Source organism: Parambassis ranga, chromosome 7 (assembly GCF_900634625.1).
Source record: "Parambassis ranga chromosome 7, fParRan2.1, whole genome shotgun sequence".
Lineage (NCBI taxonomy): Eukaryota > Metazoa > Chordata > Actinopteri > Ambassidae > Parambassis > Parambassis ranga.
The window spans coordinates 3,570,448-3,583,290 of NC_041028.1; the positions used below are offsets into that span (position 1 = coordinate 3,570,448).

The following is a 12,843-nucleotide window of genomic DNA, read 5'->3' on the forward strand; positions in this document are numbered from 1 at the left end:
ATTTTTTCCCAAATTTAAATAAAAATACTGCAAAATCATGGCCGAGACTGATTAGATACTTTTCCACCTCAAACTGTAGGCGTATTGCTGGTGTAAATCTGCTTGTTAATGACAAGATGTGACGCACTCTTTTCCTTAACACCAACGGTAAACCAGACAATTTGGAGCCTTTAGGGCAGTGCTGTGTCACTGAGAATTATCATCGTCCTCTAAGTGAATCACCCACCTTATTGGCCAGCAATGAGCACTTCAACCAAAAATCAATAAAGTCTCAATCAGTAAAAATGAAAGGAGAGAGAAAAAAAGAGAGAGACAGGGAAGATGGTTTTGGTAATTTCAAAACATATAGCTGAGAGAGGGGTGAATGTAATTTGTTCCCTGTCTGTGGCAGTACCATAGCTCAGAGTTCAGGATCCAGTAACGTCATCCGTCAGCGGTTTAGGATTAGAAGTGATCTATTAATAAGGGGGAGGTGAAGCTATTCCAATAATAATCATAGAAAGGAGCATGCCTGTCTACACCTTCATATCCTAACCTAGGTTACCCCAAAATATACTGCACGCCACAAGTGTGTCTACAGCAGGAATGCAGCCTTTTATGACATCATAAGGGGATAAGTCCCACCCCCGGTTAGTTCAAATATGTGCAGCTGAGCTCGCTGAATGAACTTTGGTAGCTACAGTAGCCTATATTAGTTGTTTCCGTCTTGGTTTTGCCCAGGTATCCATGTCACCAGCAGGAAAGGCACACAGTGTTCCAGAAAGGGACATGGCCGGCAGAAATAAATTTACAATTAAAGCTACAGATATTAAAACAGACAACGGGTCCTCATGCCAATGCAAATGGTACATATAGACGTACTGGACAACATTATCTGATCATGGCACCAATACAGCCACAAACAGAAGCTGTGTTGTGGTGCTACAGAGGATTCACAAGTAACACCCCTCTGACTTCATTCTTGGAGATTTGATTGATGATTCAATGTGGTGTTAATGGTCAAATTAGATATTTTTAGATCATCACTATTAGTAATCATCATATATGTGTGAGGATGTTTTGTACAAGGCGTACAATGTGGATGCTATTACCAGAAAAGTGTTGGTGTGTCTCTAAACTTGCCGACTGAATCTGTGTCCACTCTTCCCATATTTTTTAACACAGTATGTTTTTTTTAATAGTTTATAAAACAGCTGAGTACAAACGTTTTTCAGCAAACACTTTGTAAAAAGGAGTAAATAGTGTATTTTTTTTTTGGGGGGGGGGGCCTTTCCTTAACTGCAGATAATGAGTTTATAGAACAGCAGGACAGTGAACGTAGGCTTTGATTAAAAATAACTGCTGGTGTGATGAAGGAACAAGACTCTCTGCAACAGTGTGGCTCTCTGAGGTGTCTTTACATGCTTCTGGACAACACTAAAGCTGAGCCTTTCCTCAGACTCGACTTCTCTTCCTTGCTGTATTTCAACTTTCAGATTTGTTGGCAGAAAAAACAGAATCCTGCCTGAAAGATCAAAACCAAACACAGAGGGTGGCTGCTTCAGCTCTTCCTGCAGCTCTCCGCCTCCATATTGTCTTGTGTAGGGTGAAAGTAAAATGGCAGCCTTCCACTGCAATTTAGACTCAGTGGCTAAATAGTTTCTATTCCCTGGGTATCAGAAATGTGGTGACATTTAAGCCTTGCTGTCAAATCTGTGAAATCTAGTCGACCCTGTATTCCTCTGTGCACTCATTTCTACATCGTGAGAGATATCCTAAAGCCCAGTGCCCTGAAACTGAGGCAGGTCTGATTCAGTGTCTGAGTGGGAACAGGATATTGATCCAACCAAGATTCATTGCATGCCGGGTAACCCTGTAGTGAGCCACATTGGCACCTTTCCCACAGGACATGAGACAGAAGGATTTGTAACAACAGATGACTAGTATGAATGCTCTCATCATAGTTTTACGCTACTGCCACAGCACACTCTGAGTAAACCAATAATCCAGTTAATCATCAGCATAATTTCATTGAGTAAGAAGCCTGAAAAAAAAACTCAAGCAGACCTTACTTTGAACTAAACAGGCCACGTCTCTGGAGAGATTCAGTGCAACTTAGAATACATATTTAATAAGGCGTGCGTGTTTTGGAGACTAACTACACGGAGCTCACTCCCATGAATCAAAAGCTGCTCAGTCAATGACTAGGGGAATCCATTAAAATGCACTACCCTGTTTTTCTTTCTTTAAAATCACATGTAGCACCATATGTTTCTGTTTCATGTCTGTATTTAACAAGGCGAGTGTATTCAAAGATCTTTCATCAGCACAGTGTGAATACAACACGTGCCAAACACCCACAAAGAGAGACAAACATAATGCAAACACAAAAATCCACAAAAAAAGAAGTGCTTTGTGACAGTAGTGTGAGTGATGGTCTTGATCTGTAGAAGCAACATTAATCTATCCTCATGTGTGCCTCAGTCTCATTATTGTTACGTGCCTATTTGTGTCAAACCCTGTAACGTCCCACAGCACAGCAAGTGATGCGTTTCTCTTTGTTAAATGTTTAGCATCTATTGAATTTAGTGCGCTTTCAGTTCTACATTATTTTGGTTCTTTGAAGCCACCATTGCACATCATAAGGATTTAATAATTAGAATAGGAAATTAAAAGGAAACAAAAACAGGAAGGTCTGATCATACAGGAGATCCCTGAAAGAGGAGATACTGCACACATGCACAAACACATGACAGCATGTCGTGCTTCTGAGCATAGTCTTCCTCAGATTTAGGTCTGCAGTGGCTTTAAACACGGAGCAGTGCTGCCTCATGTTGCTGCTGTAGAGGAATGTTCCATTGTTGTGTCTCTATGTTGAAAGTTCCCACATCGATAAACAGATGATGATGTGCATATAATATATATAATATAATGTTATGCTTTGTCTCATGTGTGAAGCTGGATGACATCAAAACAGGACAACAAAGGGTCAAAATTGGACTTCTTTGCACATTTTACAAACATAATTCAATTTAAAGCTGTTGGCCTGGTAAATGTGTCTTTTTGTCTTTTTTGGAATATTATTGAATCTGTGTAACTGGTGTGTTCTCAACATTTTAATTTAGTCGTCACCAGGTCACCTTTGAAAAAGAGAATCTTTAGTTCACTCATTTTTTAGACTGCTTGATAAAACTAATTAAATGGGATCATAAAAAAAAGAGGAAGATAACTCCTTGCTTGCAGTTTTTTTGTATTTAGTTGGCTAAAAATCCATATTGAAAAACACAACATAAAAATGTATTTATTGTAATTTACCTACAGTTTAAGTATTACTCCTTGCATGTTTAGTAAAAGCTCTAATTGCACTACATATTCAAAAAAACTCATTTTACACCACCAGTCCCTGGGGTGTGAATTGTCATTCAGCAGATGTTGAGCTGATCAATGCTTATAACAATGAGGCTGACAGAGGGCAGTGAGAGCTGAATAATGGCAGATGGACAAGGCCAGTGTAAAAGCAGCAGCTAGTAACTGTCCTTCCAGGCGTGGCTCTTGTTCGTTGGGTTTTATTAGCTTTCTGCTGATGATTTCTTTCTGCAGCTTCCATCACTCATGGAAATGACTCTGATTAATCAGCTGAGTGCTGGAGTGTGTAGGGTATTGCTGGAGACTGGTGCACACAAAGAACAAATCCTACAGTAAATCATGCTTGCTCACAGTGGGCTGTACCTTCATCCTCACCACGCCTTCCCTGCTCACCACACACTGCAGTGGGCTCCCTCCTCCCTGGCACATGCAAGGCTTTTTTTTTAAGAACAGATGGGAGAGCGGGGAAAACCCAACACACGACGTTTCATGCTGACATCTAGTGGAGTCCAAAACATGTGACGACACCAGGCGAAAATCCGTTTACATGTTCCAGTGGACTGGATTGATTAGATTTTTTAGATTCCATGAGATAAAGCTAAAATATTCCCCTAAGAATAATTCGTCATGAATTGTCCAGAACTCCTTTTTTCAGAAAGAATTAATCTCTCCCCCACAAATAATGGTAATCAACAGGATTTTCCTTGCTGCTTCACCCCACAGCTCATCAGAGTGTTATATTACCGGACAGTTACAGAAAGCATCCAGCCATAGACAGGCGGCCATCTGGGCCATTCCTTCAGTGGACAGTAAGGGCACAGAGGCAAGCTAGAGCTCAGATATGAGGAGGAATGAAGGATATATCTGCAGAGGATGGAAGCATGTAACAATGTGCAGTGGTCTGTCACCACTTTAAAGAAAAAAGGGGGAAATGTCACAGCAATGACTCCGGACCGCTCCAGTGAAGTGTAGAATCTTCTCGTGCCTCCTCCTCCTCCTCCAACCTTCTCTCTCTCTCTCTCTCTCTCTGTGCCCTTCACAGAAATATCACACAGTATCAATACCAGCCAAGTACTTACAGTCAAATTCTTGAATCCTGAAAGGTGGCCGGGAGTTAATCACAGTGTGAGCGCTTTCAGTCAGAAATCCTGTAAAAACACAGACAATAATGTGTTAAAACATCTGTGTTGTGTCACTGCTGGGACTACTGAAATGTGAGAGGAAAGTCAAAGCTGATTTCAAACTTTGTCCACTCATGTGTGACATTTCAAGATAATCCACAGCATTAAATCACATTTCATGAACATCACACCCCAACAGTTATTAGCATTCCTCCACTGCACACTATAGCCAAAAACTCTTTGCTTTATATCAAGAGAGGAACGTCGATCTCCATCTCTCTCTCTCTCTCTCTCTCTCACACACACACAAACAAGTTGATATGCCTAAAATTCATGTGTTTTTTTATCCACAAAGCTACAGACAAATGAATTATCCCTGACAGATATCCGTTGCACACTACTGCTCACCAGTTATTGAATTAATTCATTGTCATTACGGTAATAGCACTCTAATGACTGTCGATTTGAAAAACACAGAGTCAACAGAGCCTTCAGTTCACAACAGACACACACAGGTTTCACAACCTGTGTAGCAAAATATCTCGAAAAAATGATCAAAAATGTAATTCATCAAACATTTCTTTAGGCATATTGACCCATTTTATTGACAAAAAAAAACAGGGAAGTGGTGACAAATGATCACCATCATACTAATGGGTGTATTAGAGAAATAATAGATTTTAACCCAAGCAAGACATCTCCCATCTGTTTAGCGTGTAGTTTCATTATTTTATGAGAAAAACATCCTCATTAATACTGGTAATGAAGATTTACTTGAGGAGCAAGATTATCAATCAATCAATTATTTTAAAAACAAGATTAGAAGTGCAGTTTTTTAACACTGAATTGCCAAGACCTACATGAGTGGATCAATAAAATCTATGATTCATGCTAAATATGTGGCTACAAATGGGAGCCAGTTATCTCAGCTAGAATATAGTGACAGAATCACCCTACAGGAACTGTGAAGTTCTCCATTAACACATTCTGTTTTTGTAGATTTGCACAGAAAGACTACAGGCTAAGCTAAAGTGACTGTGCCATATGCAGGCTTCAGCGTCGTATTTATTAAGACAACAGGAGAGTCAGCCTTCTTATTTAATTCTAGAAGTGTTCTTCAGTCTTCAGGCGCAACCGTTTAATCTTCTCTGCCTTTAAACGTTCTTACAAATTGCAATTTGTTGACGAGAGCCTTAATGAATTTTTATGATCAGTCAAATTCCGTCTGTGCTCTTCTGCAGACCTTTGAGGATATTCCATTTGTGGCTCAATTTCCTCCGTCATCCTCCTGTTTTGGCAAAACAATCAATTTCATGACTCACTGGACTTAATTGCTTTATTGTAATTGTATCATGAACGACATCCACCGGGAAAGATAACCAACCTCATTTTGAGCACCTTAGCGCAGAAAAAACTGATCATACAATTTAAATCTGCCATCACCACAACTGATTTTCGTCTTTGAATTATGGACATTGTAGATGGATTTTCTGCTCACACTCACATTTGTATTTCCTATTAAGACAGATTTTTAAGGAAGTAACACCCACGACAATTAATCATCAATTTGCAATGCTATAAAATCTGCTGCTAACAAACCCTGAGATGTTAAACCCATCAAACTCAAAGACGAAAACACATCTGGAAAAAAAGACTAGATGGTAGATGAAGGATCGTAAGGACTGGGGACTGTTTTATGTTCCTGCACAGCGAAATACCTGCAGTCCTCATACAAAACACTATGAAACTGTCAAAGTGATCTGATTGCTGATAGCTAAGGGGCAGCAATGACAGGCAAGAGAGAAGCAGGGCTACGACATTGCGACACTCCGAGAACACAAATGGCATTTCCTTAGTTTTAAAGCAAAAGGTCAAATGACAAAACTGAGTTTAAAAAAATCAAAAACAGAGAAATCAATTTCAAACTTGATTAGAATCTTAAATCTTAAGGGTTCTTGCTTATATTATACAACATATTCTAACAGGAGACATAAATTACCCCCTAAAGGACAAATGTGAGGTCAAATCCAACTCAAAAAACCTAGAAAGATTATAAAATTGGCTAGCTGACAGGGGTGACAGGCTCTGATGTGCAGATTCTCAGATACAATCAGGGTAAAGGGAATTGCCTCTTGGTGAACATAATTGGATCCTTCCCTACCTATTTATATCCCCAAGGGAGCAAACTATGCAGAGGAAAAAAAAGAGAGAATGTAATGGTGACTATTCCATTTCTGAACAAGGCCTCATCAGTGAACCATCAAAGTCAATGTCAAAACACTAAGGGGAAGCCTTGTAAATACAGCCGTGCCCATTTCATGTATATTATATATACGCATATATAACTACAACATGCCTCTAACAAGACCTGATTCTACTAGCTTGGGAGATGACATGACTTAATGAGAAAAATGTGATGTTCTGTATATACTTCAACACAAACTTATTAAAAAACAAACAGTGTTCTGAAGCGTCAGCATGGAAATTTTGTCTTGCAGTGAGAATCATGACGGGCTGACAGGTAGACATTGCCGTTTCCTATTTTCTCACAACAACAACAACAACAGCTGCTGGCTAACTCTCTAACCAATTACCATTGGTGTGGCTTTTTTCTTTGTTGGAGAGTGTCGCACTTTAAAGGACTTTAATTAAGTTTTGCAACAATTTGCCGATCGGATTGTGCCATCACATACGCATCAGTGATGATTGTTGCTCAAAACTCTCTTCAATATATCTCCGTTTTGAATCGTGACTGTCAGCTTGTCTCGCAGATTAAAAAGTCCACCGTGGGAGAGACTTGAAATAAAACTCTAATATTCCAAGCTGATATAATCACACTGCTGTTTGATGAAGAGTACCATTTAGTGCAAACAACTGAAAAAGTCACTGAGCACCAAACTACAGAGGCTTTCCATTCTTAAACTAGATTAGCGCAGCTTCTCAGACAGCACTTGAATTGCTGAGCCCCCCCAAGGATCCCATGTTTTCCTTTTCCTTTCTCCTTCTCTCTGTCTGTGTCTGTCTCCAAGACACGTGGCTCTCCACGACTGCTGCTACGGGAGACTTTTGGGGGCTCTCAGCTGCCCTGGGTCTCTGGAGCGTAGCATATGAACACAGGAAGATGTGCATGCGTGAGCGAGGAGCTTTCCACGCAGGAGGGATCTGGCCCAAATTTAATCTCTCTATTGTGAGGATGGAGGGTTAGAGGAAAGGGGAAAAAAAGAGGGCTGTCTGCTGAAATCCCACTGGCAGTGCTGCAATGCAGGGGTTTAACATTGAGCCAGAAGGCAGGCAAACACATTAAAGAACTGGCCTTTGGTTAATACACATTTTCACACAAACACGGGTACACAGAGATGGAAAAATGCACGCAAGCACACCCAGAACAGTCCTTCTGATCTTAAAAAGATTTTTGCTGTGACGCACTGTGAGGTATAAAGCAGCTTCCTCTTAAGCTAGGTCACCTGTTATATCTTACTACTGAGGGAAGGTTTTTATAGCAATGCAACTTAGAGGCTTATATTCATCAAACGGCAACCTCCAGACCTAAGAAATAAAGCCCACCCGCAGCCTCCAAGGGCTAGCTCCGAACGTGAGACAATCCCCATAAACTCCCATATTAAAATGGACGACTTTTCTTATAACTCATCCATTTTGTTTGTGCCGTAAGTGATCACTCATGCTCCACCTCTTTGACTGTATTTGGAGTTTAGGTGGATGTTGACACGGCCACCATGGCGATGGTGGGAGCGTCCTACAGAGACTCGAAACGTCATGGACACTCTGTCCATCGTTTTATGCCGTCTATGATATTCATACACTTGTGGTCCAGACAAAACCTGAAAACGTTTACTAAGCATGTTCTCTGAATTCACCCTGGATTTTTTTAACAGTAACTCCAGCCTGGTATTACTGAAAGAAAAGTAAACCTATTTCTTTGCATTGACACACCATTGCATTGGTACAAAGGAATGTTTTCCTTGTACAACGTGTTTAATGTTATGAGCCCCCACTTCTTTCTTTAACACCTAAATTTAGCTTTTTTTTTGTTTTTAATTCTGGATAAACAACATTTGACATACAGTGAGTGAAAATACAGTTAGGGGGTTTAAACATCAATCCACTTGGGCTAGAAATGTGAAATAACACACAAGTAGCTTAAAATGTCAGTGACTCACGAAATGTCACAAAGAGTTTTGTTATTTTTACACTATGGCATCTAATCTCACGTCAAAAAATACTAAATAAAAATAAAAATGGTTGCAGTTCTGTGGCCTGCATGCATTTGTTGGATATGCTGGTATATTCAAAACACATCTGTTGATTGTCTGTCTGAAATGTACTTTACTTCTGCTTTGACGTGCATTTTAACATGTGGCCTCAAGTGGTCATTTGTGGAACTGCAGTTTCTAGCACTAAACTTGTATTAGAGATAATTTTTTCTTAACCTGAACTGCACGTCATCAAATCTGACTGACAGATAGGCTTGGAGGCATGTGACCTGTTCTAACTGCAGCGTCAACTCTTTAAACCAGTTTGCTAGCACATATGTTAATTCAATGGAGAACAGGCATTCTAGAACTTTGCATATTATTTGTGTATTTGTCTTCCTCAGTGAGCACCATTTGCATTTGGCTGAATATAAATAAAGGGAGTGAGGCTGCCGTGGGCTGCACTGTTAGCCCATACAGTTTCCCAGAGTGTGAGAGGTGAAGAGCGTGATGGGTGGCTGCTTACATGACAGATTGCTGACTGTGGGAGTCTTTTACAGTCAGCAGAAACAAGCAATTGACGACACTTTGGCTCCTTCATGCTCTGATACAGCCAGGAGAGAGGAACAGTGTGCTCCATCCATTAAGAACCTCATTTTAAGTTGAATTTAAATTTGGGTTTATGGGATATAATATTGTGTAAGAAACTGCAGGTTATGTGCGATTTCATCATTCCTCTTCTTGGCTGTGCTGATTCTTCTTTTTAAAGTCTCGGCTGCCTTCGGGGCAAAGCCTCTGCCCTGACATGCTGCACCTGTTTATCTGTAAGCCTGTGAAAAAATCTTGCTGTCATTTTATGTTGCCCCTCAAGAATTGTTCTGATTGAAAATGGCTCCCAAGACTCTTCTGCCAGCAGCAGTTGGTTTCAGTTGAACATTTTGTTGCTAGTAGCAACTCCCAGTGGCACAGGCTCATAGCAGTTTTTAACAGACATTGTTACATCCACCATTTTGTCAGATCAAGCGAGCACTGACAAGACACATTTTATAATTCTGCTAATGCTTCAGTTGAAGAATTGCTATATGTTTACCGTTTATTACAACTGTTTGGATTATATGTCATTTAGCGGAGCCTACCGAACCAAGATAGCCGCTACACTGCTTGGAGTTGATGCGTACACAGCTTTTTAAAGGGACGATTTGTGAGGCTGACACCCTTCACACCAGTTTTAATGCACTTTTCTGTGTGAAAGCTATTCAGATAGATCAGCTGAGCATTTTGTTGCACCTCTGAGTTGTCAATGGAGGTAATATCACTGTGTAAAGGGTGAAACATTGACATGAGGCAGACTTGTGATTGCATGGTGTTGTCATGCCCTTTCAAAGTGCACGAGGCCGGACTGCATTTGCAAGATTGTGAATGAAGTTAACAACAAGGGTTGGATCGCACCAGTCAATGCTGATGGTTGGTTTTCCCAAGAGAACACAGAGCCCACAAATTGACCTTTAACTGATGGAAATCGCATGCTTTTTACGAATGTGGTCATCAATGGCAGCTGTCAAGGTTGCTATGTGAAAAAAGCAAAGTGTTACGGCTACTGGTGACACATGAAATCCTCTGTAGCCCAGAATGCTTAGGGCCACCTTCAAAGTCTAAGAAAACGTCTGTGGACCACATCCTTTGAAGGATGCAGTCACGTTTAAAATTAGCATGCTAACCAGCTAGCCCCATGTAATACCTTTAAGTATCACAAGACATAGGAGTTACTGTGTAGCCTGCTTACATTCTAACATGATAGATATTTTTTTCATCGGCAGATTTCTTTCGTTTACAGTGGCTTGCAAAAGTATTCATACCCCTTGAACTTTTCCACATTTTCTCACATTATGACCACAAACATAAATATATTTTATTGGAATGTTATGTGATGTGGCACACAATTATGAAGTAGAAAGAAAATTAAACACGAGTTCATTTTTTTTACAATTAAAAAACTGAAAACTGTAGTGTGCAAAAGTATTCAGCCCCCCTGAGGCAATACGTTGTGGAACCCCCTTTTGCTGCTGTTATAGCTGCAAGTCTTTTGGGGTATGTCTCTACCAGCTTTGCACATCTACAGACTGAAATCTTTGCCCATTCTTCGTTGCAAAACAATTCAAACTGAGTCAAATTAGATGGAGAGCGTTTCTGAACAGCAGATTCAGATCTTGCCACAGATTCTTGGTTGTATGTCTGGACTTTGACTGGGTCATTCTTACACATTAATATGTTTCATTTTAAACCATTCCACTGTAGCTTTGGCTTTATGTTTAGTGTTGTTGTCCTGTTGGAAGGTGAATCTCCGCCCCAGTATCAAGTGTTCTGCAGACTCCAACAGGTTTTCCTCCAAGATTGCCCTGTATTTGGCTCCATCTATCTTCCCATCAACTCTGACGTTCTTCCCTGTCCCTGCTGAAGAGAAGCAGCCCCAGAGCATGATGCTGCCACCACCATGTTTGACAGTGGGTATGGTGTGTTTAGAGTGATGTGCAGTGTTAGGTTTTGCATTTAGGCCAAAAAGTTCAATTTTGTTTTCATCTGACCAAAGCACCTTCTTCCACATTATTGCTAGGTCACTCACATGGCTTCTTATGGTTTACTTTAACGATGGCTTTCTTAATGCCACTCCTCCATAAAGTCCAGGATTGTGCAGTGCATGACTGATAGTTGTCCCATGGACAGATTCCCCCACCTTAGCTGTAGATCTCTGCAGTTCATCCACAGTCACTATGGGCCTCTTGGCTGCGTCTCTGATCAGTGCTCTCCTTGTGTGGTCTGTTAGTTTAGGTGGATGACCATGTCTCAGTAGGTTTGCAGTTGTGCCATACTCCTTCCATTCGCCGATGATGGACTGAACAGTGGTCTGTTAGATGTTCAAAGCTTGGGAAATCTTTGTAAAGCCTAACCCTTCTTTAAATTTCACCACACCTTTATTCCTGACCTGTCTGGTGTGTTCCTTGCACTTCATGATGCTGTTTGCGCCCCAATATTCTCTCAACAAACCACAGAGGCCGTCACAGAACAGCTGTATTTGGACTGAGATTAAATTACACACAGGTGGACTCTCTCTAGTCATTAGGTCAACATTCGATCAGTCAGAAATCATCAGGCAACTTCTCAAGGCAATTGGATGCACTCAGAGAAAAGGGGGCTGTATACTGCACCTTTCAGTTTTTTATTTGTAAAAAAAAAAAATTAACTCATGTTTAACTTTCTTTCTACGTCACAACTTTATGCCACTTTGTGTTGGTCTTTCACATAACATTCCGATAAAACAGATTTATTTTTGTGGGAATAATGTGAGAAAATGTGGAAAAGTTCAAGGGGTATGAATATTTTTGCGAGCCACTGTATGTACGCGGATGTGTTGAATCAGTTGCTATGCACATAAAGCTGGTGCAGTCAAACAAAGCTGAAGCTGTTGAATTTTCATTCAGATAAAATGGATGCTACTTTTAATCTGTTTCATTCATGCTGCGGATTTATGAGACTTCAACGTGGCACCAGGTGCCGTTAATACAGCACAAAGCAGAGCAAAGCACTGTGGTGTATGCTGATGGATTCTTTCCACTACTGTTTCCACAGTTTCACAAAGGCTTCAAAGCCCATCTTTTGTCTTTATTAGCTCTTTGCACACCCATAGCACCTATGCACACATCCCTATATATACACCTCAGGGTAAGACACAGCTTTAACGCTCTTCGGCACAAGCACAGGCCTGATGATTTGGGACTACCATGAATTAAGTCTGGCAAAGACTATATTCAATTTAGACGCACAGGTTAAAAACAACTGTATTGGACAACAGATCTATCTCAGTTAAATTTAAAATGGCCGCATCAAATCAATTTCAATGTCCTGCCTGGCAGCGGTTAAGAAGTAATTGCTCCATCAGCGGCATGACACAGCATAAACCCCAACAAGAAAGATTTGGGTTTTGCACCATTCTTTCCCAGTGTTCAACAAAACAATGATCTTACTTCACTTATTTGAAGCAAACGCTATTTTTCACAACTCTACTGTCCATAAATCCTGAAGGGGAGACTGCCTACTTTCCTCCAGGTACCTGCTTCACTGGGAGACAAGAGCTGTGTTTATGTGCAGAAATAAGGCAATTTATCATCCAG

At 40.6% G+C, this 12,843-nt stretch overlaps 1 protein-coding gene across 1 annotated transcript in view; it reads right to left on the reverse strand.

Moving 5' to 3' along the window:
• Nucleotides 1–4,427: 4,427 nt before the first annotated feature.
• Nucleotides 4,428–12,843, reverse strand: part of oard1 (O-acyl-ADP-ribose deacylase 1) — a 28,459-nt gene continuing 20,043 nt past the window's right edge. The window contains exon 7 of the transcript XR_003670977.1: nt 4,428–4,493. The gene's annotated coding sequence lies outside the window, so the exon portion shown is untranslated. The remainder of the gene's footprint in view (nt 4,494–12,843) is intronic.